Source organism: Phalacrocorax aristotelis, chromosome 13, assembly GCF_949628215.1.
Source record: "Phalacrocorax aristotelis chromosome 13, bGulAri2.1, whole genome shotgun sequence".
NCBI lineage: Eukaryota > Metazoa > Chordata > Aves > Suliformes > Phalacrocoracidae > Phalacrocorax > Phalacrocorax aristotelis.
In genome coordinates this window covers 8,845,759-8,867,896 of record NC_134288.1, presented here as the reverse complement: position 1 = coordinate 8,867,896, position 22,138 = coordinate 8,845,759, and the positions used below count along the sequence as shown (strand labels likewise).

The following is a 22,138-nucleotide window of genomic DNA, read 5'->3' as shown; positions in this document are numbered from 1 at the left end:
AAACGACAACAAGGAGGAATTTGACCCTCTTGCTGCACCACGGACCTAACCACTGGAGCAGATGGGCCAGGTCTCTAAGCAAGCAATCCTCACAGCACACCATTCACCAATGAGCTGTAGATAAAGGCTTTCTCCAGCCTATAACAGAATAAACGATTACAACTTCCTTGCAAGCAAGTTGCAGGCAACACCAATAGGCTAAATTTTTGTTTGACCATTAATGATAGATGCATTATTTATTTGGAATAATTTGCTTTATTCTACTAACTATATCACCACTACTATTTTCTGATGATGCATAGCATTTGGGAGTGGTGTCCCAGGAGTCAGACCCTGTCCAGAGTAACACGAACTACAAGTGCCAGTACCACAGCTTGGTGGCGTGAGTGCTATTTCACTTCCCCAGAAAAAGCAGGCAGGTTTTGCAAAAGCGGCTCACTGCGTTGCAGATACCACAAAGTCACGTATACGCTGGATGGCCAATATTTGGCAGTCCTCCTGCACGCTGCCAGATGTCCAGAGGGAGCTGGTAAAACCAACTATTGTCCCACAAGGGTTCGCTTGGCAGATTCAGAAGAAACTGGCACAGCTCTCTTGCATTCTTCCAACCCCAAGCCCTTCTTGCACCCGCAACCCAACCTCCCTGCCGCAGGATGAGGTAAACATCACAAGTTTGTGCCACATCCATCAGACAGGTCAGTGCTGGCCCAGCGCTCATGGCCCCACCGAGCAGTCCTCACTGACGCTGCCAGGGCGAACAGCCCAGTGAAGAGAATCCGCATGGAAACTGGCCCCCTCCCCAGAGCAGAGCGGCCCTTCTCCCCTGCCTCGCCACAACCCTGAACGGTTCATCTCCACCCCTCCAGGCACACAGCTGAGGGCAGAGGTGGCCCGATACCACAGGTGTGCAAGCAAAAACCAAGCAATAACAGAAGAGGGCAGAAACCCCTTTCCCCAGAGGCACCGGTCCCTCAGGAATGGGCTGAGTCAGGATGGGAACCCCTGGAGACAAGGACGGGGAAGCTGTCTCCCCTGGGGGCCTGCATGGCAGAACAGCCACACATGATTGCACTACAGACAAAACTTCACTTGAATGCAAAACCAGAAGCTTTTAGCATCCTGTCTGGTAAAATCAAATTTTTGTGTCCTTCCACGCCTGGTAAATTCTGTTCACAAAGAAGAAGAAATAAAGGAAGTAAAAGCCTTAATAAATGCTGAAAGAGCAGGGAGCTCACACCAACTCCCAGCCCAGCATAGCTCCTAGATAATCTAGGCAATAGTTTATTTTTCTCTCCAGTATCATTTTCCCAGCTTGATCTCTACTGTCGCAGTATGATGGTTTCACCCCATTAGCCTTGCTTAAAAAAGTGATCCCAGGACTGTGAGTGTTATTGCCCACATAAATCAGGAGGCTTTGAATACGGAGCACCTTTAAATAAACAGCTGATGGAAGTGAAGTTCCGGGATCATTATTAATAGCTTTTCATTTCTGTGTCCGCTGTGCTGTGACATTCTTTCCCAGCAGAAGGCCTCCGCTTCCTATCCCCAGTACATCTGATCCCATGAGTCCTCCAGTCAGAATGAACAACTGTACCTTTGTGTTAATTGCATAGCCCATTCCACAAACTGAATACTAATATTAACTAGCAAGAGGAGGATAGTTTGCAGACCGGGAGAGATGGGACGGTTTGAAGAAAGGCATGCCAGCCCCACTGCCTTCCCCTGTGCACAGAGGTGAGGAGTGCTGATCCTCTTGCCTCCCTTTAAGGAAGGGCAGATCCTGGCTCTTCCACATGCACCAGTAAATGCTACAACACGTGACAAGGCCTTGCTCCATTTCTGTCCTGTCTGCCCAGGTAACGTGCCCTGTACTGGCCAGACAGACCCAGGCTTTCTCTTCTCTGTCAGCTGCATCACACTTCTCACATACCCACCACAAGCAGAATGATGTCTGCCACTCCACATTGCAGACAGCTGCTGAAGTCCAAAGGGATGCAGGCGCTTGGAGAGGCAGCCACCACAGAGCAGCCCCACCAGTACTTACAGGTGCTGTTCAAAGACTTTACCTGGCCAGATCCCATTTATTTTCCACTTGCATGCCTTGCCCAGGGAGGAATCACTCTCCTCCTCCACTTTCAGCTATTAGGTGCTCTCCTGAGAGCTGTGGACAGGTGCATAGCATCCCAGAGCAGATTAGAGCTCTAAATGCCATGGGCAGATCTAAGGGTAGCAACAGCTAACACCAGAGAAAGGCAAATCACCCATTCCCCCCACAGAGGGTGATGAACCTGGGATGGAACTAGACACCTCATCAAAAGGGACCGTGGCCACCTCAATGATTTTTAAATGCTCTTGGGAATCTGGAGAGGTCCCAGTTGACTCAAAGCTGGCAAACATTGTCCCAGTCTTCAAGGAGGGCAACAGGGATGACCCTGGTAACTACAGGCCCATCAGCCTCACTTCTGTGCCTGGCAAAATTATGGAGAAGATTAGTCTGGGAGTTATTGAAAAACACCTGAAAGACAATGCAGTCACTGGTCCCAGGCAGCATGGGTTCATGATGAGAAAGTCTTGCCTAACAAATTTGATTTCCTTCTATGACAAGGTCCCCCAACCTAGTTGACCAAGGGAAGAGAGTCGATGTGATCTTTTTGGATTTTAGTAAAGGTTTTGACACTGTCCCTCAGTCTCCTCCTGGACAAAATGTCCAGCATGCAGCTGGATAAACACGTAATGCAGTGGGTGAGGAACTGGCTGATGGGTTGGGCTCAAAGGGTCATAGTAAATGGGGTTACATCTGGCAGGCAGGTGGTCACTAGTGGGGTTCCGCAGGGATCCATCTTGGGGCCAGCACTCTTTAATCTCTTTGTTAATGACTTGGATGCAGGACTTGAAAGAATACTAATTAAGTTTGTTGATGACACATAACTGGGAGAAGCTGTTGACACTCGTGAGGGCAGAGAGGCCCTGCAGAGAGATCTAGACAAACTAGAGAGCTGGGCAGTCACCAACTGTATGAAGTTTAACAAGGCCAAGTGCCGGATTTTGCACCTGGGGCACAGCAACCCTGCATGCACATACGGACTGGGGAACGAGAGGCTGGAGAGCAGCTCTGCAGAGAGAGACCTGGGGGTTCTGGTCACCGGCAAGTTGAACACGAGCCAGCAGCGTGCCCTGGCAGCCAAGAGGGCCAACCGTGCCCTGGGGGGCATCGAGCCCTGCATCGCAGCCGGGCGAGGGAGGGGATTGTCCTGCTCTGCCCCGCGCTGGGGCGGACTCACCCCGAGTGCTGTGGGCAGTGTTGGGCACCACAGTACATTCAGGATATAAAGCTACTGGAGAGTGTCCAGGGAAAGGACACAAAATTGGTGAAGGGTTTAGAGGAGAAACTGTATGAGGGAGCAGCTAAAGTCACTTGGTTTGTACAGCCTGGAGCAGAGGGGGCCGAGGGCAGCCCTCATCGCAGTCTGCAGTGTCCTTCCAAGGGGAGGAGGAGGGGCAGGCGCCGGTCTCTTCTCTCTGGTGACCAACAACAGGACCCGAGGGAATGGCAGGGAGACGTGCCAGGGGAGGTTTAGGTTGGATATCAGGAAAAGGTTCTTCCCCCAGAGGGTGGTGGAGCACTGGAACAGGCTCCCCAGGGAGGCATCACGGCACCAAGCCTGACGCTGTTCAAGAAGCACTTAGACAATGCCCTCAGAGACATGGTGTGAATTTGGGGTTGTCCTGTGCAGGGACAGGAGTTGGACTTGATGATCCTTGTGGGTTCCTTCCAACTCCGGACTTTCTATGGTTCTGCTCTGGGAGCCTCCTGCTTTGCTGTCTGCTGCCAGCATGGACATACAGGTGTTCCCAGCCTGGATTCCCAAAATCTTCATGCCTAGGGCCCAGGCAGAGTTGCCAATGCTGCTGCTGTGTCAGCAAATGACATCTCTCCAGGTCTGGGGCTCAGAAGAGAGACCAAGTTTCTCCTTTGTGGACATACATCAGGAAAGATCCTTCAAAGCCCAAAAGAGGCGGAGGTGGTCCTGCTGGCAGCCAGTTCCAATACAGCCACTAACATAAGTGTAAGCAAAAAGGCTCCACAGTGGCCAACACTGCCCACGAAGAGGCTGGCATGGGCTTTACAGCCTCCCTGTTCTTTCTGCCCTTTACTGCAGAGACACAAGAACTGAGGGTCCTGCTGCTACACCCCACCCCCAGTTTCATTTTACTGTTCTTGAGTAATGACACCACACACAGGTCATGCTGCTCAAAGGGAATACACAGTGTAGGCAAATATGCCAAAATGGCCTGTTGCTTCAGTGACCTTTGCTGTGTATAAATCAAAAGGGCTGCAGACAGCAGCAAACTCCAGGAACAGGTGATGGCTTTTAGTTTTACTGCCTGCTGCTTGCTCTTTCCCAAATCCACTTCTCAGCAAGGAGATTCAGGACACAAGCACCAACAAAGGCGTAACAAAAGTTTCACCTATGAGAGAGCCAAAGTGGACGCAAGCATCAGAAAACTGTGGAGTATGGCTGAACAAAGCTGAAAGAGACCACTACAGACAGGATGCACATTTCTTGGAGGAAAAAAAAAATTGAAGTGTTGAATCTGACTCTTGATTTCAGAGTCCTTCCCTAGCCAGAGTCTGAATCACTGATATCATTATGGACTAGCACAGCAGAGCCATGTCCTTTTGACAAATCAACAATAACACCCTAGGTCTCTGGATATGATTCTGCAAGCCAGATACAGTACTAACCATCCCTCTGCAAGAAAACCTGACCACTTTTTCAGGTGATAACAAAAAAAAGTGTATTCCGCCTCCACCCCCTCCACCATTGTATTTGCAGACTGTGGACCAGCATCCAGCAGTCACATAGGACCTTTAAGCAAAGGAAATGTAATGGGCACCACGTATGCAAAACAAGACAGCCTCAGTGTGTCACTAGAAATGCTGCTTTCCAACCACCAGACTTCAGCATCCCATTGAAGCATCAGCTCTCAGCAGAGGCCAAATGTGCAAATTGCAGTTGCAAAGGAGAACATTTCTGAAAGCTTGAAGCATGTGAACACAGCAGACTAGAACAGAATCCACAAGTAGCTTCACTTAATGTCACTATGAAACCAATGGCACAACAAGGAAAGGACAGACTGGGAGCTCTGGGAACAACAACTCTGCTCAGCACAAGTGATAAAAGGAGATTAATTGGCCAATTCCTCAATCAGGCATAAGGGTTCAGGGCTTTGGTGTAAAACTCCATCAAACAAGACTGACATCTTCACTTCTGACATCCCAGAATGGACACAGGGCACAGTGTGGGGTTTTGTACAGGTCATATTTCACAATCAGGCCCTTCGCCTCTGCCAGTCCTGGCAATAGTAAGACTACGAGAATCTTCTCTCTCCAGCACACAGGCTTTGAAGGGTCTTTCCTGATGTATCTGCACAAAGCAGGGACCTTGGGGCCTCATATGTAGGTGCTAATATTACTATCAAAAGGAATAGAGAGGGACATGGTGAATAAGAGGCAGCAAAGCAGCCCAGGGAACAAAGGGAGAAAGAGAGAGAGATTACAGTAGCAACAGGGAAGACAGAAAAGCAAATGGACAAAGTGCATGTGAAAGAATAGAGCCAAGGAGAGATATGCATACACGTGAGCAAGTAGGATCGTGCTAGAACACGTGAGTATGTGTGCACACAGGAGGAAGCACAGAAACCCACATGGGCAGGTGCAGTCATTTGCAGCTCCGAGTCCTTCAGACCCACTGCACGTTTGCAGCCTTGCACTGCTTCAGCAAGGGGCCTCCCCTAGAATGCCCCAGTGCACATACAGGACTCCTGTAACCTAATTCACTCCATCCGGCACACAGCCCAACAGCCATTCAGTACTGGTGACTGTGAAAGACCTTCACAGCCAAAAAGGTGGAAAGAAGCTGGCTGCAAGTATCCCCACCAGGGGTTCCTACCCCTTCCTCAAAGCAGTTCGACGCTTGAGAGGGGGAGAACTGGCAGCACACACGTACACAGACACACTCCCACCTTCCCACACACAAACATGACTTTGTCTGGCTTTGTCATCCTCACACACTTTGTCCATTTGCATCCTGCTCTCGCTATCACTACATTGCAGACCCTTGCTGTCTCTCCCCTTACTTCCCTGGGCTGTTTTCACTTCCTCCTCCCTCTCCACACTCCTCTTTATCTCATTTGATGACAATCACATTAGAACTCAGTCACATAGCCCCGAAGTCTCCAGAGTGTGCTGGAGCAGGAACAGGTCCATCCAGAGCCCACCGCCCCCAACCCAAGCAGCCAGGTGCAAAAGTGCTGAAATCCTGAATTGCGCAGGCACCTGGCCGTGCTGTGCTATTCCCCTGCATGCCCCCACACCGGTATCCAGGCCCCCATCAGTCCTAATACCACAGGGGTAAACATTGGAATGGCTGAAGCTAACTGGGAGCACGGCAATGCAGACAAACGTGCTCCTTCAAGTCCTCCCCTCCAAATAACCGCTCTTCTCAGGTTGCTGGGCCAGCAACAGCCTCAGTTAGAGTTTGGGCATCCAAAGCCAAGTGGTATCAAGCAAAACAGCCATTCTCCCCCATGCTGGACTTGAAGCTGTACACATCTCTCACCACCCACCTCTCCTATTAGACCTCACAGTGAACAGACACCAAACCTCACACCTGTACATGCAATCACTGTGATTCAAAAACAGAATGACAAGACACGGCTGCCCTGAGCAGGGCTGACACCAAACTTTTGAGAGGTTCAGGACTGAGCCAGACACAAGCACTGTGTCTGTCCAGGCCTCAGCCCCCCGTGGTGGGGTGCACCAAAAGCATTAGCTCACAAGACAGCTTTCCTCATCTTGGTGCACAGAGACACAGAGAGACCTCACACACAAAAACATAAACTTATCAAACACTCCACATACTGGCTAGAAAAGGAGGAAGAAAAACTGTCATTGCTATTTCTAAATATACTTGGGAGGCACCAGATAGCACAGTGATGGACGAGATATAAAGAAAGATAGAGATGAGTCTCAGTACCAGCCTTTGATCGCTCACAAGGGAAATGCACGTGCTGTCTTGTAGAAGCCAGGACCAGACAATGTGTCCTACCTCTGCCTAAGCTCAGCTCAGCTGTGGTTTAAAGAAAAGGCCTTCCAAGGTAGTGCTTCATGGTCCCTCCCTCTCATTTCTATTTCACAGCAGACAGCTTTTCACAACCAGGACAGCGCATGGTATAAGAAACACAGACTCAGCTGCAGGATTTTCTGGTTCTGGGACAGTCCAAGCAAGGTTTGAAAAAGGCATCCCTAGAAGCACCAAACCTGACTGGAGCCTGTGCCCAGGAACTGAAGGGAGATATTCAGCAGCAGCTACAGCACCCTGAGAGTGGTCACAGGTCTGCCCTGCCAGCTTCACCAGTGTGATGGACTGAGGCTAATTTCCACCAGCTGAGCTAGCAGTTCACTGCATCCATGCAGCCCTGCTTCATGAGGCTTGCTTTCCGGCACTCAGTTGTCTCTCTAGCTTCTCATGACAAAAAGCATACCTGGCAGCATCGAAGGCAGTGGCATGCCTCTGCCCAGGACAGTCTGAGTGTGTCTTTGCCACCAGATTCACAGGGCAGAGGCCACATCTCCCACTGCGCCGCCCAGGTCTAACAAGGGCTCTACCTTTCTACAGTGCAGACACCCCAAAGGGGCATGCAATAAAAGGTGTTTAACAGCCCCTGTACTGAGTCCGGCTGCAGTGGAGTTAATTTGCTTCACAGAAGCTTGTAAGGTGCTGTGTTTTGGTTTGTGACCAAAAGAACGCTAAAATATTAATGTTTTAGGTATTGCTGAACAGTGTGTGCACAGCATCAAAGCCTTCTCTGTTTCTCACTCTGCCACCCCCCCTCACCCCCCTCTCCATGTGCACTAGGGGTGCACAAGAGATTGGGAGGGAACACAACCAGGTGGATGACTCAGACTAACCAAAGACTAACCCATGCCATCTAACGTCATGCTCAGCAATAAAAAGGGAGAGGAGGGAGCTCAGAAGCTTTAGCCACCTTTTGCCCAGGAACTGTCTGGGCATCAATCTACCCATGGAAGGTGGTGAGTGTTTGCCTTTGCATTCCTTTTTGTTTTCTTTCTCTCTTCTTCCACTTCTCCTTAACTTACTAAACTATTTTTATCTCAACCCACAAGTTCCCTTACTTTTACTCTTCCTTTCCTCTTCCCTTGTTCCACTTGGAAGCAGGGGAGGAAGCAAGCAAGGGCTGTGTGGTGCTCAGTTCCTTACCAGGGTTAACGCACAACAGTCCCAAAACACTTGGCAGCACCACTGCTGGCCATGTTCACTGCCAGAGCAGAGAAAGTCAGACTGACCCTGTTCCGAATACATTAACCAGAAAGCAGTAGCCATGGCAGAGTCAGAGCTGCCACTCTCCTTGCACAATGCTTTGAGCCTCTCAGTCCTGCGATATGAGCTCACGTCTCCTGCCCTGGAGCATGCCAGCACCACCAGTTCATCCGGCCGCCATCACCTCCCAGTGAAGCACTCCCCTCAATCTCTAATTCACCAAAGCATGTCAGCACTCTAGGCACAAAACCAATCCAAGCCTGAACTGATGGTTCCAGCATCTTTCCCAGCCAGACATGAATCTCCCATTGCACAATAATGTAAACAGCTTTTTCAGACAAAGTCCATAAATGCTCACCTGTGGTTGCTACTCAGCTAGGGAGGGGTTCAGTGCTTGCTTTTCACTTCATGCCTCAATTGCTTTGTGGTACCAAGGAAAAGAGCAGCATCGTCTGCCAGCACAACAGTCAGTCCTCTAGGCAGGACTAACGATGCCACTCTCCATGACCCCAGCTCCTGCTCACAAGCTCTTGCTTGCCTTACCTGGTCCATCACCAAGTCCTGGGTAAAGCAAAGCAAGGCCTTGTCTGCATCTGCAGACCCAGCCACAGTCCCTGCTCACTCATCCCACAGCCCGTGGAGGCTCACAGTTGCAGCCCTGGTCCATTGCATGCCCGTGGCTTGCCCACTGCCCACATGCCCAGCTGACCAAGGTACTGGCATCCACCTCCACCATACCTGCCATGGAGGCTCTTCATGCCTTGCACAGCCACCAGAAGCTGGGCTAGATCAAACCCACCCAAGGGTTTGCCTGAGAGATGAAATCAGGTGGCAAGGCAGAGGGGAGTGATTTGGGAAGGACATAGTCGCTTCTCAACCTCACTGAGACTAACTGAGCTATTGCCCTGTGGAAGATCCTAGTTCTAATCTCATCTCTCACAGCACCTTTCGAATTAATTCGTTAATTGGCATGTCAGGCTGTGCATACGAAACAAGGATGCATGGCTCCCTCTGCCGGCACGGGGCCCGAGGAGGAGCCCCACGCCCGCCCTCCTCGCCAAAAGCCGGGGGAAAGGCAGGCTGCTGCCGGCCCGCTGCCGCTCCCGGCGCCGGGGGCCCAGGGACCGCGGACCGGCGGTGGGCAGAGCTGGCCTCGCACCTCAGTGCCGGGCACCACCACAGCAGGCCTGAGATCCGGCACGGGAGGATTCCCCGTCTCCTGCGCTGCGGTGCAGGTGAGGACACCCGGCAAAGGTGCACCCTGCCTTTGGACAGTATTACTGGAGCAGGAGTTTTATTGCAAAAAATAACATGCCATTGGGGAACAGCCCAGGAGGGATGTAGCAAATGGGTGTTCAGCTGACTTTTAGAAGTTTAAGCAGGGATGTAATTTCTTAAGGACTCTGCTGATGCTCAGCTATTCCTACCTGCCTGCTATCAAAATGGTTCAGCTGTATTTTGTAAGTGGGAAGGCAGCCAAGCTCAGAAAGCCGGTAAAGTCCAGCTCCTGAAGGAACCCCTCACCTGTATGTCCTTGACCTTCTAGACTCCAGTAACAGGGGAAACAATTCCCTCTCCCACACATGCAGGACACTGTCACCAACAGCCACATGCCTTGTCAGGGCTGTAACAACAGAGGAGAATAATGTGTTTTTACACTGTTAAAAAATGGAATAGTGAAAATCCAGAAGGATGCAAGGCCAAGGGTAACTCTGGAGTTTGGTAATGGGGTGTGGGGAACGACACAGTGCCCTGTCCCAGGTTAACAAGCTCATCTGCTCACTTCTAGTATGTGCCCATCTCAAACTGCTCCTCTCTAAAGAGGATGATAGGGTGGTGGCTGTGGAGAGGAATTGGTGGTCTGAGCTTAGGAGCCACTTTTAATGACAAGGATTAATGGAGAAACAGCATTTTGGGGATTTGGGATTCCGGGAAGCAGCTGCATAGGAGCAGAGGAAGATAATCCCAGTGTGACAGACAGAGATGCAAGAAGCAGGACTGCAGAAGGGAGTGCAGCATCCCCAGGCACACAGAGAATCTACTGCCTTGCAGAGGGGGAACAGCCATCCCGCAGCAAAAAGAGATGCCAGAACAAGGGCCTGGCACAGGGCTCCCAGCACCCTTCTGTCCTGGGATGGCCAGACCATTAGGGTTTCTAAGTCTCCGGAGCAGCCGAAACTAATTTACCTGTCCTTCCAGACTCTGGCTCGCATGAGGACTCAGACCCAGAGGAGCAATCTGCCCCACAGCCTGCAATCAGGAAGCCCAGGCTCTCCAGCCAGCTTGCAGGTGCCAAGTGGCCTGCGAGTGAACAGCCACAGCAAGGGGAATCCAGGCTCTGCCAGGGAAGGCAGCAGGACAGGAACTGAGAGGAGCAGACCTAGGACAGGGCCTGGGGGTGGAGGCTGCATGCCCCAGGGTACCCAATTCCAGTGCCTCTTGGGGTGGGGATCATGGGGCGTCAGACCCTCCATAAGCTGGGGTCTGCCTGCACACAGCTCCTGAGTGCCAAATCCTAGGGAAGGGCAGCAGTGGTCTAGAAAGAGGACTGGAGATAATTGGGTGCCACCAGCAGAGGCTGTGGCGAGCTCCCAGCTACTGCTGTGCACAGCACTGGGGGACAAGGTTTCCCTGGCTGCCCCCACAAGCCTGTGGCTGCAGCACATAGGAAGGACTGCATGCTCTAAGGCATTGGATACAGCTCATCTGCAAGGAGTTCTCTCCTGCCAGACCAGTATCAAGACCGTATCACACACTCCTGCTCTGAGTTTTGCAATCAAAACCTCAGGGAAAAGCTAGCTTACCAAACCAGTGTTTAAATCCTGTGCTTGCTCCCACAGCTGCTGTTCCCAAATGTCTCACATCCTTGGTCTGCTGAGTGTACACACCTTTCCCCATCCACCTGCACACCACTACCTGCCTGTGCCCACATTCACACATAGGCTTCTGCTAAAAGGAGTTCAAACCTTCTGAGGCTCCATTTATTGCCCAAGATGTTTCTATGGCGACTCCCTTCACATCCCATCAGTGGCTGCAGAAAGCTTCTGACCATCAACAGTATCAGGTGTGTTGAGAACCTCAAGCTTCAAGTCACCTGCAGTTGTTAATGCCACCAGCTACAGTTAATTAGGAACAGGTTAACAAAACCTGACCTGAAGTGGCAATGGTGAGTGAGGCAATGTCAGCGAGTGAAGAGTGATCCCATGCCTCCTTTCCCTCAGTGTTCTCTGGAGTACTTGTAGCAGGGAGGAGCAACAAAAAGGAGTATGGGGTATCTGCAAAAGGGTGCTGGACAAACAGTTCTGTTTTCATGATTCTGTGGAGGGACTTCCTAGTCAGCAAGGCTCACACAGCTGCTGTAGCCAGAGCACAGGACCACTTCACCCTATGCAGTGGCTGGCCTTGACACACCACTTTCCAAGGCAGGGGCAGGATGCCCTCAGCTCCACTTGGTAAGCACCTGGCCAAATAATTCTACAGGGCAGCTGCGGATCCGTGGCTGTTGCTGACAAGCACCAGGCCCAATATCACCTCCATCGTACCCACAGCTTCCATCATCAACCAGTCAGGGCCAAATTCAGCACAGGTGACAGCAGTGGCAGGGTGTGTGAGACAGCCAAGGTTGCTCTCTGTTTGTGGAACAGACCCTGCACACAACACTGATAGCAGTGTTAATAGACACTTTACCCAGAGTCTCAGTCCTGCAGTGTGTGAGCTAAGGCGTAGCGCTCTCACAAGAGATCTGAAATTAGAAAGAGTAGCACTGAGTAGAGTCAAGAATTCTGTTGAGCTTATTTTTCCAGACTCATTGATGGCACTGCCAGAGCGAGGGGCAAGGAAGTGAGTAAAAGCATGGCAACAGAATGGGGCACAGCACGCAAAGAGGAGGCAAGTGCAGACTTCCCACAGAGAAGAGAAGCAGGGCAGGACTGGGAAACCAGAGAAGTGCTGCCATTTGCTGAGAAAATGGCATTAGGTTGCAATGAGTATTATAACCTTCACTTGTGTTTAGTGAGCTATCCTGAGATGGGGCATCCAGCAGAAAGGAGACACTTTCTGAAAAGCACCTTGATTTCAGCACTGCTTGTGGCTTTAGCATCAGCAAACTATTCAGTCCAAACCCAGCCCTTGGACAGGCTGCCTTTGCTTGTGCCCAAGGGCACAACTACCCCCACTCTGAAGAACAATGTGAGGGCCTCAGCTTAGCAGGGTCTGTCCTCCACCTTTTGTTCAAAGAGGTTTCTCTGGGGAGAATCACCTGACAGCACCAGGGCTGCCTCTATCCCCAGCTGGTATCAGTGCGCACACTCACCACCACAGCACCTCCCTTGCTCACCACCACAGCGCTTCCCCATGCTGGAGCAGGGTACAGGCAGAGCGGCCGGGTCAGCTCAGCGAGGAGGCAGCACAGTGGACACTCTGAAGCCCAAAGTTTGAAGATAAAAGTCATGCCCAGCCCACTGAGGCACAGGCAGCCCTAGACCAACTCATGCACTGTGAACGGTCTCTCCTCATGCTCCCACCTTCTAGTAGTGTTGTGTATCCCTGTTTGCCATATGTGCACCAGGTAATGTTAACAGCAAAGGGAGCTCTGCAGTGGGCTCCACACCTGGCTGCCACCTACCCCCCATGCCAATGCCCAGGGTGTCCCACGTGCCCTCAAAGGGAAAAAGAGAAGGTGCCGTGACGCTGCCAAAGCACCGGAGACATCCATTTGCAGGGAGAACTTCAAACCACACTGCAAGAGGATCAGAGGAATGGCATCACCAAGAAGAAAACCCACAGCTTCTGTAGGAAAAGAAAGAACCTACACGCCCTGCAGGCACCCGGGCCAGCCTTGTGGGGTTAGTGAAGGCACAGATTGCTGAAGGAGACATCCACCCAGACATTGCATTGTAGGATCAGCACTAAAGTGCCATCCAACAACCCTTCCCCAACAGGATAACACAGAACTATCTCCTCTCAGCCGCAGCACAAACAACAATTAAAAGAAAGAAAAATTAAGGAAACACAGAGCCAGACTAAAGTAAAGTCTGGACTAGTCTCTATAAACAGGGTTGTTGCAAAGGGTAAGACTGAAAATTACTGTAATTTACTGTATTCCTTTTATGGACTTCACAAATACTAAAAAGTGATGATTAATAGAAAAAGAAATTGTGAACTGGGAGGACGGGTCTCTGCAATGGCTACTGGCAGGAACAGAGAGCCCTTCCACTGCCCCCTCCACAACTCTCTGAAGCAGAAACCAACCCACACACTGGATGCAACTGCAGATACAGATGCCCCACAGGGCTGAGCAGGTAGTGGGCACCCAACCTGTGCTAGGTGAGCAGGTGAGTCCCAGTCCAAACCTCTGAAATGAGCTCCCCATATACCAAGTCTGCATGGGAGCAGGGAAGGCTGATAGGCAGCAATTCGCTATCCAAACCCAGCCACAAAGCCCCAGCTTTTCTGCTGGTCTGGAGCAGGGACTGTGCTTCACAAGCAACACAGCTCACAGGGACATGCAGGCGTGAGCCCTGCAAATGATAGAGTAGCCAAATCCAAGGGGCAGAGCTCCACACCCTCACCTGCAGCCCAGGACAGAGCCACTCACAGACATCACCCAAGGACAAGGTAAAATGTGGGGACCCTGCTAGCTGGAGAGCAAACAGCTGGCAAGTGCCAATGGTGCAGGGCAGGACGCTCTCAGGGCTGCAAACAGGGTCCAAGGCACATCCCTCCCCATCAGCCATCCTTCCCGGCAACTAAATGCCATGGAATAAACTGGTGGTAGAGACAAGAACTCCAGCAAACAGCAAGGTGCTGTACACCACGTTCCCTACCACCTAAGGCAAGGAATCTTGTTGGGACTCACACCCACCTAATCTTTACCTATAATTTTTCAAAAAAGCAGATCATTCACAATGGCCCATGTCTCAGGATATGTACGGACTTATCCGCAGAGAAGTGTCATTGCTTGTAAACCCAAACACAGTTGCATAACCACATGGTTAAAAGATAACGACACAAATTCATACATGGTTGTATTCTTATGTATAAACAGTTTAGCGACCTGATGACGAAAACACCAGTATCACCACGCTATTTCTTCTTGGATCTGTTTTTCTTTGTTTTTCAAATATGGGCTTTAAAAATATAAAAATACTTATTTGAAAAAATATGTAATTATACTTTAAAGGAATAACATCAGATCAAATCCCACCTAAAGTTGAGTTTTGTTTCAAAGCTTCCATGAACAATCTAATCCTTCTAATAAAATAAAGTCCATGGGTAGCAAAGGGGGGTTCAAGCAAACAAACACAATATTCGCAAACAGATTTTACTACTATGGGCTAGCGATTAGGAGCACAAAAGTAAAATTTGCTAGGAAAAAAGCCTACTAGCTCAATATCATTTTCAAAGTGCAAAAAACCAAAAAGCTGATCTGATGTTATATACAACAAACAGTAAATTATGACCCTATTCTAAGACTCCTTACACACAAACAAGGAACTATAGATTTTTCAAATATGATATTGCATTTTAAATCATGAAAATATCATATTATTTGATACAGAGCTAGGAAAGATAGGATTTTAACTGTTATTTTTAACCCACCAACAGCCTTTTTTATGTTTTTTTTTTCCCCTCTGGAGACCTGCTAGCTTCTTTTGAAAAAGAGTTTTAAAATTGACCTTGTTTCAGTAGCCACTTCTCTGTCCTAGGTATGAAATCACCCTATCATATTATAAAGTGTCAATGCACCAAAAAGCAAAGGGCTTTTTTTTTTTTTTTAGGCAGGAACAAAGCTGGCTCTTTTTACCTATGAAACAGCACATACTTCTTTCACAAGCCCACCAGTTTCAACATTGTATTATTCAGCAGCCAGCATTTCATACAGAGACCAAGCCTCGCTTGCTCTGACCCCCGCCTCACTGGAGCAAAGAGGTGTACGCGATCCAAGAGTCAGTACAGAATCTGGGCCAGGTTATTCAGATTTTAGTGGGCTCTACCCTGTGCTGCACTCAGGGTACTGTCAACGTTTTCAGGGATTTCGTCAATGAGCAGCAGAACCGCCCTTTGGCCTTGAACACAAACAAGCACAGTATCAGTACAGGAAAACTGTTTCAGAGTCTTGTTTCCATTTCGCCCTGCTATGTGATACCCAAAGCCAGGGAAGCAATTTATCTTCAGCATTTGAAAACTGATGTACCAGGATCATGATCTCCAACCCTGGCAATTGTTTGCTGCAAACACTTCTTACCTAGTGCTCATGGAAGAGGTGGAGAGCATCCACCAGTCTCTTAAGGGAAAACCTGGCAAAGCCCAGGCTCTGTCTGAGCTGGGCACAAGATCTGCAAGTACAGAGACTGCAGGCTTCAGCCATTCTCTGAACATCAGGTACTCTGAAGAGACAGAAACAGGTCCCAAAGAAACAGTCATCATCTTGGATTTCCTTGTGTTCAAGACTACGGTATTGGCGGTGGTTACGATGCATGGTATTTTAACAGCATAGTACTGCCCTAGTAGCAGGGACAGAGAGGTGCATCTCCCCATTTACCTCCTCAGGCCATGCAAGCAAGCTCTGGAGAACCAGAGCTCTGGTGGAGCCACCCTTTTTAGCCCTCTCAGGTCCAAAGGCTTCCCTGAGATGCACTGCACTGTCTTATGAAGTTATGTCTGAACTCTGAGCCTGCGTCTCCTTGCTGCTGCCTATACCATCATCCCTGTAACTGGTCTTGTTCATGCATAAAATGAGGTTAGAAGTAAAGACAACACAGATCTCCCCGGATTTTAAGGGACGTTACAACTGTCAGAAATCAAACAAAAAAAAGGAAACAGAGGCATCTACCGCATCCCCCCTTCCCCTGCCGGCACCGTGAGCAACCGAGGGAGCCTGGCTGCCACAGGCTGTGCTCCCAGGACGCTCGGCAAGATGCACTCGGCGCTGGCAGCTCCGGGCCTGGACGAGCTGCTGTAGCTGGGCATGCAGGAGGAGCAGACGTGGCTGCAGCACTTGCTCCCACAAGGCCTGTGCACAGCCATTTGGGAACCACATTTTAAATGAGGAAAGTGCTAGTTTTAGCACAGTTATTTTTAGTTTGTTGTTAGAAAATTGTGTCCCTGTAAAGAGATGTTACTCTGCCTGCTAAAAGGACTCGGGCGGGACTCCTCAGGCATCTCGGCTGCACGTTCACGCATATCCCCGAGCAAAGCCCCTGTGGTAACTAGGATGAAGGGCTCTGGTCTCAGTAAGAAGACTGGGGAGGTAGCTCTTGGGTAGGAAGGAGCCCAAAGAGGATGTTTTAAGATACCACCGGTTTAGAAAAGAGCTGCAGCTCTTCAAGCACCCGAGCGCCTTCATTGAAGGCTATGCTGAAACCCTGCCGCTGACAGAGCCGGTGCTGGAGCCCTGGGCACCACTCGCGAAGCACCCTGGCAGCGATGCCCAAAGGGGCATAAGATCTCCGGTTTCGCCCCCCCCCCACCCCCCGAAAAAAAAAAACACCGAAGCGACCCCACGGCCGCAGCCGGCGGTCCCGGGGCGGCCGGGGGCAGGGCCGAGCCCGCACTCACCTGCGGGGAGCGCCAGCCGCGGCCCCGCCGAGCAGCGGCAAAGTTTGTGGCGCGGCGAGGGACGGAGAAGTTGGGCTCCCCCGCCGCGCCCGCCCCGCCGCCCGCCCCGCCGCCGCTTACCTGGGGCGGCGGCCCCCCCCCGCGGGGCGCTCGGCCTCCCGCGGCATCCTGCGCGGCGCGGAGCGGCGACCCGGCTTAGCCGAGCAAGGCGCGGACGGCAGGCTCGGAGCCCCGGCACGGAGCGGATGGCGGGCTCGGCGCGGCGGGCGGTGCGGCGGAGAGCGGAGCCGGCTGCTGGCACCGGGCGGGCACGACGCGAGGCGGGGCGCGGGCGGCGGGGTGTGTGGCTGGGGATGCATGTGCGGCGAGAGCCGCCTTCCTCCCCCTCGCTTCCTTCGCTCCCTTCCTTCCCTCCTTCCCCGCCAGCCCAGCCCAGCCCAGCCTCTGCTGGAGACTCTGAGAATGCAGCGCCGGGTCCCCGCCCGGGACCGGCCCCGGGCAGCCGGCCCTGGGGACCTCCCCTGGAGACCGGCCGCGGGGCCCGGCCCTGGGGACCCCGCCGCGGGGGTCCCGACCGCTCCGTGCCTCGGGACCCGGCGCCAGGGCTCGCCCTCTCCGACCCCCTGTGCTCCCCGGGACCCGCCCGGCCCCGGCCCTGGGGCAGCTGCCTCCTCCCCGCCGCCCCCGCCGGCTGCCGCGACCCCCCGGGAGTGCGGGGAGCCGCTGCCCGCAAGGCCGGCCCTCTCCCCCGCCCCGCGGTGCCCGCAGCCCTGCGGTGCTCCCGCCCCGGGCACCCGCCTCGCCTCCGCGGGCCGCAGTACCGTTGCCTGCCCCGGGACCGCCGGGAGCGGCCAGGGCCACCCTGGAGGCAGCCGCCGAGCCCCGCTGCTGGGGACGGGGGATAGACCTTGCCTCCCCCGGCTCAGGCCAGGCCCCTCCCAGCACCAAGGCCAGGCGGTGCCCGGGGCTGAGAACACACAAACTCAGTGCATGGGAGCACAGCACTGGGCCGAGGTGGCGGGGCATCCAGCAGGTCAGGGAGACCCCAGTCCACCCTTCCCCAGCCCTTAAATAGGGCCAGATCCCGATGGCCCAGTGGCAGCTTGGCAGGGGCTGCAGTGGGGGCTCTGGGCATGACAGGCAGGCTGCTGGTACCGCAGAGGCTGGGGGCCCCCGTCCTGATGTGCACCTGGGTGGTCATGGCATTTGGCATCCTCAGGTCTCAGGTGCCTCCTCCAGAGCCCTGCTTGAACCACAGTGGGCACCATCCAGGCTCAGCAGCACTCAGGGTTGCAGGGGCAGGTACAGCTGCACAGCAGCTACTGCTGCCTGCAGTAGCGAATTACATACCAGCAGGATCCACAGCAGAGCGCCATGTTTACAGACCACTCTGGGCATGGTCAGGACAGGTGGAAGGTGGAAGCAGGGAAGAAGCTCAAGGCTGGTGAGGCTGCAATATCATTTTGGGACAGCTAAATCTGATCATGTAAGTCGGGGTTTAGCCACAACTCAGGCAAACAGCCCCCATGGGACACTTTCCAGTCTCCACTCTCCAGGGTCTCACATCTTACCTGGGGAAAATGCTCTCCTGCTTCCACAGCAGTCTCTGGTATTGGGCCTTGGAGTTTGGCCCTGGAAGAAACATGAGTAAACACCGGGCAAGGGAATACCCTGTTGCTCCATGTGTGCAGCACCTTGCACAAGGCAAACAGATCCTCTGCTTGGCCAATATGGGCCAAGAAACAGTGGTAACCCAGCAGCAGGTTATCCACCAGCCACCTGGGTATGGTGCTTCCTGCACAGGCAGGCAGCCTGCAGATCAGGGAGAGGTGGATGGAAAGCAAGAGTGGTGAGTGGTTTATAAGCACAGCATGAATCCAGGAGGAGTGACAACTCCTTTCCAGGACCAAGAGTCAAGCAGGGCACAGATCCAGCAGCAGGCTCAGGCATCCGTCCTCCCTACCTTTGCACTGGCTGGCACAAAGTTTCCCATCCTCATACTACCGTATGACTACCACCCTCAAAGGCTGATGGGGACCTGAAGATGACCTAGGAAATGCTCCATGTGAGCCCTTTCAGACATGGAAGCATCTAGAAATGTCCTCAGTCCCAGTGTGAAAGCGAGAAACTTCCCAGCTGCAAGCACTGCTGCCAAAGTAGATCCCACTTGTGCCTGATGCTCTTGTAGGGAAAGGAGCAAAGCCTGGAGCACAGCTGCTCCACCGCTAACACTGTCTGCAAACACAGACCTTGCTCAATGCCAATCTCGCCCTAGGACAGCTGCTAGGCTTTTGTGCCAACGTTGACACAGGCACTGGGAACACCCAGATCCTTTCCCTGGGACAGCCAAGAGGCTGCATCTCACACTGCAGTGGCAGCGCAGAGGGAGCTAAGCCCACCTGGAAGAAAGCATCCAATAAGCTGGTGTGATACTGGGTGGAGAGGGTTCCAGCACTCATCTGTAGTTGTGGTGCCCTTTTCCAATCTGTTTTTGCTAAGAGCCCCTTACCCTGGAGCCAGGGGAGGTTCATCTCTCCTGCCATCACCCTCTCCCCCATGTCACAGCTGCTCCACGCCTGATCTAGTTGAAGATGTCCCTGCTCATTGCAGGGGGGGGGTTGGACTAGATGACCTTTAAAGGTCCCTTCCACCCCAAACTATTCTATGGTTCTATGATTCTATGCCCTCTTGCTGCTGCCCTGCAGGCTGCTGATAAGGCCAGCCAGGCCTGCCCAGCCCAGCTCCCAGACGAGTCCCAGAGTGCACTGTAACAAAGCACATTATGACAGTCCTTCCATGAAACCTGAAATCAGGAATGCTTCAGTGTATGCCCAGGTCACACAGTAGCGCAGGCCAGGAGCCATCCCATGCACTGTGGGGAAGGGATGATGGAGGATGTGAAGCAGGAGAACAAGGACCACCCATGACATGATCTCTCCCTTTGGGAACATGGCTCCCCACATGCGTGAACACTGAACGCAGCCTCCACAGATCTGTCCCACGCCTCTCTCAAAAGTCGACATGTCACTGTCATGTCATGTCTTGTGACAGAAGGATGGATGCGTTATCCTTTGATTTTGCTGCCATCCCCTTTATCTCCATAGGAATTTAGTCCTCATCTGGCTTCTCCTTTCCTCTTATTCCCATCATTGCTTTATCCCAGCATTCAAATAGTTTCTCTGTATTTCTTAGCTCTCCTCTTCCTGCAGCATTCTTCCCTTTTTCAGAAATACTCTCCCCATCCCATTGAACTCCAGGCCCCTTTGCTTTGCTCTCTCCCTATCTCTCCCTTTCTTTCTGCCAGTGACTTGTTCCTTTTCTTGTGATTTGCCTTCTCTGCTCTGTCTCTTTTACTCATCTATTCTCCTTATCTCCTTTTGCTCTTTCCTCTTCCTTTTTCCCAGTCTTTGCACCCCCCTGTGTGCCTTTGTCTGTAAGCAGTTGAAAGTTAAAAGCTTTTCCAACTTGATCCTGAGCAGCTTTCCCTGGTGCTTTCATCTCCACAACACATTTGTAAAACTGCTCAGACTGAAGAGCCATGACATGAACAACTAAAGAAATATCAGAAAGACACAGAACTCCCTACATGGGATGGAAATCTGCCTTCTCCAGGAAAATCTCCCTGGTTCACTAGCATTAGGTTTTCTCTTCACAACTCTTGTAAACCCAACATAAAAACTGTTTACCAGGATTTCCTCTTCCTGGCCTCATCCTCCTCCCCGGTGAGTTTGGTGCTGGGAGGGGCAGACACAGAGGTGCCCAAGAGCTGCCCATCACCTCCTGCAAAAAGTAGCCATAACCAACCTGCTTTCCCTCCCATCCCACTGGAAGCTCCCACCAGGTTTGTCATTCGTGCTGTATCACAAACTGCTAGCCAGAGGGAAGAGTTGGTCACACCAGGAAAGATGCGCTGGCTCTTGTCCAGTCCTGCTCCCTGCTCCTCCTTCATGCAAAGATGGCAGAAACCTGGCAAGCTCTCCCAGGTGGTGTGTCACCAACCCCTCTCAGCTGCCAAAATGAGTTCTTTCTTACCACTTTCTCACTTGTTCTGTGCAGCATCCGGCATTGTTTGAGGTAGAGCAGCTGCAGACAACAACTCCAGGAAAATTCAGGGAAGAAGTGCTTTCGAGCTACTCTTGGTGCTTCTGTGCAGCCTGTGCTTTGCAGGGATCATGTGCGAGCATGGAAGTATGGTCGATCTTACCTGTGACCTGTGGCAGGGAATTCCAGAGGTACCAGTACAGATTTGTGCTGTGTCACATGGAGCACGCCAAAGTGTTGTCTGCTTACTTGGAAATTTGTTGCTGAGAAGCCCATGAATCCTGGCTATTCTCACAACTCTACGAGAGATTAATCTCGCTAAATCCTCCTACTTGTCCCCTATTGGAGAAACAGATTCAGCGTAGGACAAGCTCTGTGACTCACCTCTCTGTTGGCAGAACCAGCTCCCATTAATCTAACTCCCTGTCTAATGTCCACATTTGGCTGGCAGGCAATCCATCTCCAGTCCAGCTCTCTGCCCAAGATCTAGCTCCCCTGTCAGTCAGAGCCTGCCTAACGCTGGGTGCCTTGCAGGGCTTCTCCCTGGCAGGACAGGGGCAGTCTGCAGCCCACTGCCCAGGATGACAGCAGGGGACAGAATCTGGGATGGATGGGTGCTTGCTAGACAAAGCAAAATCTGGCTGCAGTTGCAGCTGGGCTCAGCCTCTGCCCAGCAGACCTGTTTTCGTTCTCTGACCTCACCCCACCTCATCTCAGCAGAGCAGAGATTCACACAGCTCAGTCTCACCAGTCTCGCTCTTCATGGGGTGTGGGATTCAGTCTGTTGCCCTCCAAGTTTACCCTGAAATGAGCTGAAAGCTGGGTGTTAGGACAGGCAGAGAGAGCTTTGCTCCCAGAGCTGTGGCTCAGGATGCCATGAAGGCTGCATGGAAGCAAGTCCCCCTGCCAAACTCCCTGCAGATGGTCCCTGGGTGGTCATGTTTGCTCCTGCTGTGCTTAGCAGACACCTCTTGCAAGCAGCATGTCCTTGCGTCACACTGCCTGTCTCCTGGGGGCTGCAATGTGGGATGCCACATTACACGCCCAGATTGCCTCCCACCTTTTCCTGGATGCTGCTCTGGCACAGGTCTAGAAAGATGGAGCCACAGGCTGGTTGCATCTTTCTTCATGGCTAGCAGAGAGGCCTGTGCACCCTGTAAAAGGTCCAGCACTGTGATTCCTGCTGGAGATAG

The 22,138-nt window shown here is 52.2% G+C and overlaps 1 protein-coding gene across 6 annotated transcripts in view; it reads right to left on the bottom strand.

Moving 5' to 3' along the window:
- CDH22 (cadherin 22) overlaps window positions 1-18,497 on the bottom strand; it is a 95,810-nt gene extending 77,313 nt beyond the window's left edge. For 2 of the 6 annotated variants that reach the window (XM_075108376.1, XM_075108380.1), the window contains exon 1: window positions 17,025-17,583. The gene's annotated coding sequence lies outside the window, so the exon portion shown is untranslated. Of the gene's footprint in view, window positions 1-16,904; window positions 17,000-17,024; window positions 17,584-18,475 lie in introns of those variants that run through there. The other 4 variants (XM_075108378.1, XM_075108379.1, XM_075108383.1 and 1 more) reach the window with 4 other exon arrangements.
- Window positions 18,498-22,138: the final 3,641 nt, after the last annotated feature.